Consider the following 7,291-nt stretch of genomic DNA (forward strand, 5'->3'; position numbering starts at 1 on the left):
AATAGCAGAAGTTTAATGCTTAAGAGTTAAGGGTTCAGAACAAACCCTATATGTAGGGTGGCCGTATGTGCCGTTCATGCGGGACATGTCCTGACCAGGATTTTTATATTGCCTAAAACATCCAAAGTAGTTTGACCAATAGCATGCAGGTATTGTGTATATAATCGACCAATCGTGGCGCATGATAATTGTGAAATTTACTAGCAATTTCTGAGTTAAAATTATCTCTACACCATTGTTTCCAGTGTAGTATGGGCTGAACTGAAAATAGCAGAAGTTTAATGCTTAAGAGTTAAGGGTTCAGAACAAACCCTATATGTAGGGTGGCCGTATGTGCCGTTCATGCGGGACATGTCCTGACCAGGATTTTTATATTGCCTAAAACATCCAAAGTAGTTTGACCAATAGCATGCAGGTATTGTGTATATAATCGACCAATCGTGGCGCATGAGAAGGTGAGATCTACAGAGAACGATCAAAGCGATGCAAATATGCGTGCGTGCTTGTTCGTTCGCTTGACTTCGTCCGATCATTAAATGACACCAGAGTACCGCGAGAGCTATTCGAAATCATAAGGAGCCGTCTGCTCTGCTATCTATAGTCAAGTCAAGTCACCTTTATTTATATAGCGCTTTTAACAATACAGATTGTGTCAAAGCAACTGAACAGCATTAATTAGGAAAATAGTGTGTCAATACTGCAAAATGACAATAGTTAACACAAATTTTCTTTCAAACATCATTGAATTCAGTGATGTCATCATCCAGCTCAGTTCAGTTTAAATAGTATCTTTGCAATCATTTGCAATCAAGTCAACGATATCGCTGGAAATGAAGTGTCCCCAACTAAGCAAGCCAGAGGCGACAGCGGCAAGGAACCAAAACTCCATCGGTGACAGAATGGAGAAAAAACCTTGGGAGAAACCAGGCTCAGTCGGGGGGCCAGTTCTCCTCTGACCAGACGAAACCAGCAGTTCAATTCCAGGCTGCAGCAAAGTCACATTGTGCAGAGGACTCATCTGGTTCCTGTGGTCTTGTCCTGTGGTCTTATAGCTCTGTGAATGTCATAAAACGATCGATCTGCACAGTGCAAACAGCCAAAACCTGGATATTTTTGGCAATATAGAAATCCTGGCAAGGGTGTGTCCCGTAAAAATGGCCCCTATGGTCACCCTACCTATATGTCATTTAAGTGCTGCCTTGCAAGCAGTATAATTAGCGGTTTATATGCTAAAAATGATGCTTCACGTTTTGTCCTGGCAACTTTTTAATTCCACCTTTACTTTCCATACCGTATTTCGGACTTTCTATCACCACAGTGATTTTATGAACTCCTCCACAGAAAATATCACCCTTTTCACTCCCGATAACGAGGAGCGCTGCTGGCTGTTATTTCAGGGCTGCGAGAGAGAGAGAGAGAGAGAGAGAGAGAGAGAAGCGGCAGATGAGACACATTCAGCCCGACTTGCCACGTTGTAATTTAGCTGTCAGAGGAAATGTCTGCACTCCTGCAGGACTGTCACAATTCAGAAAAATCATGTATGTCATGTCAGTGCCAGTTAAGAGCGAAACCCGATCGGCTGTTTTGATGGGCCTGCCGAAGTTGAGTGACGCCAATATGCTGTCAGATTTCTGCTATAAAGCACTAAACTGCCATCGTTTTGATGGACCATTTTAGTAAGTAACAAGCTTTTTATTCTTTCAGCAAACTTTCCATCAAAGTGATGAGGGGAGTTTGACTGAATCCTATACTTAAGTCATCATGATGGAGATTCAGACACGCCTCCAAAACAATTAAATATTAATAAAATTTCACAGCTTCAAGGCTCACACATTTTTAGGCATGATCTAGTTATCTAGACATTTTTAGGCTCGTTATTTGTCTGCTTCACTCAGTCAGGAAGGAACATAAATCAGGAAATAGTTTAACAAAATGTTTGTTTCAATGTTGTTCATTAGTCTGCGTTCATTTTTTAGTTTTTAAAGGAGTCCTGTAACTTTGTTTACGTCTCCTCCATGGTAACACAGAATTTACCCAGTTACTCTCTAATGGCTGAATGCAAAAAGGGAAATTACTTCAAATGAAGTTGATTAAATCCCAGGTGTTTGCAATAACCTGCTATGGATTTTCACAAAGGCACGTAATCCTGCGATAAACAAGTGGTAATAAAATGTTGAGAATGGAAACGTCTTGGGGGCACTAGATGCTGCTCCTTTAATGCGATATGCCTGCCATTGTTTTGTGCAGGGTAATGTGCTCTGGTTAGATGGAATTATTAATAACAGCATCATTATCGTCAGCACATCTTGTTCACATTATTCATGTTTTGTCAACACTGATGTAAAACGTATTTCTCACAACCCATGTTTAAATATTTGATCAAATGAATCAGTTTATACTGATGTCATTTCAACAATTATTTTCTGATTTCAGTGAAACACAACAGGAGATGCAAGCATAATGTCCGACAAGCTGTTTTCCATTCAGATGTTGGTTTATAATGCTAAGCTGCAGAAAGCATGGTAAAGTACCTTTAAAGGGATTCATGTGCTTTGTACAGTAGATTTTTCAGCTTTGTACTGCATCACTTTTCAGTCGTGGAGAATCTATGCCATCACGAATCTTCAGCGTCATGGCAAAAGAAATGTATTTGAGTTCTGAATGTGAATTTGCAGTCTGAATTGAACAAAATGTAAAGCATGATTATGATTGTTAACATAGGCGGAGGCTTAACCAACTGCAGGGTAAGGATAAAAGCAGTCAAATCTATTAACTACGAACACCATAAACCTGTCTTTTTAGCCAAGAACCAGACATGGGTGTCATGTAGGCTAATAAAATATGTTTAAAGGGTTCATATGATGCGATTTCAATTTTTCTCCAAAAGAGGACGATATCCGCTTCGTCATGCCTAGAGCTGATCTGTGCTGGTCGCTGAGGGAATACATCAACTTAGTGCTGTGGATCGCTGGATCGGCTTTCACCGTGGACGAAGCGGAGTCCAGTGGTTGCCGCTCCTTCGCCGAATCCGCCGGCCGCGCCATTCTCAAGCCCGTTAATAATTTTAACGGCCAGGAGTCACAACCACACATCAAGACATTGTTCAGATGATTTGTTTCAAGACATTTGACATGTTTCCATCCTGAAATGTGTTGAACTATTTTTACGCACTTCATCACAAACCTTCCATTGAAAATTCCAAAACGTAATTTTAGAGCTAATAACAGAGTCTTGAGCCATTGATATGCAGGCTAATGCAGTTATTAATGCAGTCTAATGCAGTTATTAGAGTGAGCGAGAGAGCGATATTAAGCGCGTGTGAATACCTGTGTCTCTGTGCATCTCTCAGCAGTGTTCAGCAGCAGCGTCTACTAATAGCGAATCTTTAAGTTAAACTGCTTCAAGAACCTCTCTACTAAGGAATGTCATGTAGCTTTTCAACTGTGAAACTATTTTATTGATAAATTTGCGGGGCGGCGTTGACGACAAGTTTCTGTCCGCGTGTGTGCGCGTCTGAGAGAGAACCGGAGAAAGTGTGATTTTCTGTACATAAAAAAGATGGAAGACATGGAAATAGTTTGTAATTGTTTACCCTATTGGTTATATTTATTTGCTCAGAGAAGATCCCCCAAGTTCTTGCTGGTGGACCTTTTCCTACCACACTTTTTCCTTCCACTCAACTTTCTATGAATATGCTTGGATACAGCACTCTGTGAACAACCAGCTTCTTTAGCAATGAACGTTTGTGGCTTACCCTCCTTGTGGAGGGTGTCAATGACTGTCTTCTGGACATTTGTCAAGTCAGCAGTCTTCCCCATGATTGTGTAGCCTACTGACCCAGATTGAGAGACCATTTAAAGGCTCAGGAAACCTTTGCAGGTGTTTTGAGGTAATTAGCTGATTAGGGTTTTTCAATACTGAATTTTGGGTTTTCATGATCTGTAAGCCATAATCATCAACATTTCAAGAAATAAAGGCTTGAAATATGTCACTCTATGTGTAATGAATCTATATAATATATGGGTTTCACTTTCTGAAATGAGTGACAAAAAATATTGACCTTTTTCATGATATTCAAATTTTTTTTTAGATGTCAAGTCAAGTCAAGTCACCTTTATTTATATAGCGCTTTTAACAATACAGATTGTGACAAAGCAACTGCACAGCATTAATTAGGAAAATAGTGTCAATAATGCAAAATTACAATAGTAAACACTCATTTTTCAGTTAAAGACAGTTCATCATTGAATTCAGTGATGTCAACATCCAGCTCAGTTTAAATAATATCTTTGCAATCATGTCAACGATATCGCTGGAAATGAAGTGTCCCCAACTAAGCAAGCCAGAGGCGACAGCGGCAAGGAACCAAAACTCCATCGGTGACAGAATGGAGAAAAAACCTTGGGAGAAACCAGGCTCAGTCGGGGGGCCAGTTCTCCTCTGACCAGACGAAACCAGCAGTTCAATTCCAGGCTGCAGCAAAGTCACATTGTGCAGAGGACTCATCTGGTTCCTGTGGTCTTGTCCTGTGGTCTTATAGCTCTGTGAATGTCATAAAACGATCGATCTGCACAGTGCAAACAGCCAAAACCTGGATATTTTTGGCAATATAGAAATCCTGGCAAGGGTGTGTCCCGTAAAAATGGCCCCTATGGTCACCCTACCTATATGTCATTTAAGTGCTGCCTTGCAAGCAGTATAATTAGCGGTTTATATGCTAAAAATGATGCTTCACGTTTTGTCCTGGCAACTTTTTAATTCCACCTTTACTTTCCATACCGTATTTCGGACTTTCTATCACCACAGTGATTTTATGAACTCCTCCACAGAAAATATCACCCTTTTCACTCCCGATAACGAGGAGCGCTGCTGGCTGTTATTTCAGGGCTGCGAGAGAGAGAGAGAGAGAGAGAGAGAGAGAGAGAAGCGGCAGATGAGACACATTCAGCCCGACTTGCCACGTTGTAATTTAGCTGTCAGAGGAAATGTCTGCACTCCTGCAGGACTGTCACAATTCAGAAAAATCATGTATGTCATGTCAGTGCCAGTTAAGAGCGAAACCCGATCGGCTGTTTTGATGGGCCTGCCGAAGTTGAGTGACGCCAATATGCTGTCAGATTTCTGCTATAAAGCACTAAACTGCCATCGTTTTGATGGACCATTTTAGTAAGTAACAAGCTTTTTATTCTTTCAGCAAACTTTCCATCAAAGTGATGAGGGGAGTTTGACTGAATCCTATACTTAAGTCATCATGATGGAGATTCAGACACGCCTCCAAAACAATTAAATATTAATAAAATTTCACAGCTTCAAGGCTCACACATTTTTAGGCATGATCTAGTTATCTAGACATTTTTAGGCTCGTTATTTGTCTGCTTCACTCAGTCAGGAAGGAACATAAATCAGGAAATAGTTTAACAAAATGTTTGTTTCAATGTTGTTCATTAGTCTGCGTTCATTTTTTAGTTTTTAAAGGAGTCCTGTAACTTTGTTTACGTCTCCTCCATGGTAACACAGAATTTACCCAGTTACTCTCTAATGGCTGAATGCAAAAAGGGAAATTACTTCAAATGAAGTTGATTAAATCCCAGGTGTTTGCAATAACCTGCTATGGATTTTCACAAAGGCACGTAATCCTGCGATAAACAAGTGGTAATAAAATGTTGAGAATGGAAACGTCTTGGGGGCACTAGATGCTGCTCCTTTAATGCGATATGCCTGCCATTGTTTTGTGCAGGGTAATGTGCTCTGGTTAGATGGAATTATTAATAACAGCATCATTATCGTCAGCACATCTTGTTCACATTATTCCTGTTTTGTCAACACTGATGTAAAACGTATTTCTCACAACCCATGTTTAAATATTTGATCAAATGAATCAGTTTATACTGATGTCATTTCAACAATTATTTTCTGATTTCAGTGAAACACAACAGGAGATGCAAGCATAATGTCCGACAAGCTGTTTTCCATTCAGATGTTGGTTTATAATGCTAAGCTGCAGAAAGCATGGTAAAGTACCTTTAAAGGGATTCATGTGCTTTGTACAGTAGATTTTTCAGCTTTGTACTGCATCACTTTTCAGTCGTGGAGAATCTATGCCATCACGAATCTTCAGCGTCATGGCAAAAGAAATGTATTTGAGTTCTGAATGTGAATTTGCAGTCTGAATTGAACAAAATGTAAAGCATGATTATGATTGTTAACATAGGCGGAGGCTTAACCAACTGCAGGGTAAGGATAAAAGCAGTCAAATCTATTAACTACGAACACCATAAACCTGTCTTTTTAGCCAAGAACCAGACATGGGTGTCATGTAGGCTAATAAAATATGTTTAAAGGGTTGCGATTTCGCGATTTCAATTTTTCTTCAATCTTTCTCTTTGGAGTGTTACAAGCTCTTGGTGCATAAAGAAGATCTGTAAAGACTAAAAGACTAAAGTCTCAAATCCTAAGAGATATTCTTTATAAAAGTTAAGAATTAACCACGCCTACCTAAAACAGCTCGTTCTAACACGCCCCCACATATCTACCTCACTATGTGGGAAGATTTGCATAACGCCGCCCAAATGTTCACGCAAAGAAAGAAGGCATAGCTTTTATTCTCGCTGTAGTATTGTTGCCGCCGCCATGTCGTGAAGCGCTGTGTGTTTCGTTGTGAAAGCGAAACTAGTTTGTTTGGTCTTCCAAAAGAGGACGATATCCGCTTCGTCATGCCTAGAGCTGATCTGTGCTGGTCGCTGAGGGAATACATCAACTTAGTGCTGTGGATCGCTGGATCGGCTTTCACCGTGGACGAAGCGGAGTCCAGTGGTTGCCGCTCCTTCGCCGAATCCGCCGGCCGCGCCATTCTCAAGCCCGTTAATAATTTTAACGGCCAGGAGTCACAACCACACATCAAGACATTGTTCAGATGATTTGTTTCAAGACATTTGACATGTTTCCATCCTGAAATGTGTTGAACTATTTTTACGCACTTCATCACAAACCTTCCATTGAAAATTCCAAAACGTAATTTTAGAGCTAATAACAGAGTCTTGAGCCATTGATATGCAGGCTAATGCAGTTATTAATGCAGTCTAATGCAGTTATTAGAGTGAGCGAGAGAGCGATATTAAGCGCGTGTGAATACCTGTGTCTCTGTGCATCTCTCAGCAGTGTTCAGCAGCAGCGTCTACTAATAGCGAATCTTTAAGTTAAACTGCTTCAAGAACCTCTCTACTAAGGAATGTCATGTAGCTTTTCAACTGTGAAACTATTTTATTGATAAATTTGCGGGGCGGCGTTGACG

At 40.4% G+C, this 7,291-nt stretch overlaps 1 long non-coding RNA gene across 1 annotated transcript; it reads left to right on the top strand.

Annotated features, from left to right (window-relative positions):
* Positions 1-4,937: 4,937 nt before the first annotated feature.
* On the top strand, positions 4,938-6,018 carry LOC107601368 (uncharacterized). Its single transcript, XR_001610920.1, has 2 exons — positions 4,938-5,166; positions 5,924-6,018. It is a non-coding gene; the product is annotated as an uncharacterized lncRNA (long non-coding RNA).
* The last annotated feature ends 1,273 nt before the right edge of the window (positions 6,019-7,291 follow it).

The sequence above is a fragment of the Sinocyclocheilus grahami genome, unplaced genomic scaffold, assembly GCF_001515645.1.
Source record: "Sinocyclocheilus grahami isolate Dianchi unplaced genomic scaffold, SAMN03320097.WGS_v1.1 scaffold304.1, whole genome shotgun sequence".
Classification (NCBI taxonomy): Eukaryota; Metazoa; Chordata; class Actinopteri; order Cypriniformes; family Cyprinidae; genus Sinocyclocheilus; species Sinocyclocheilus grahami.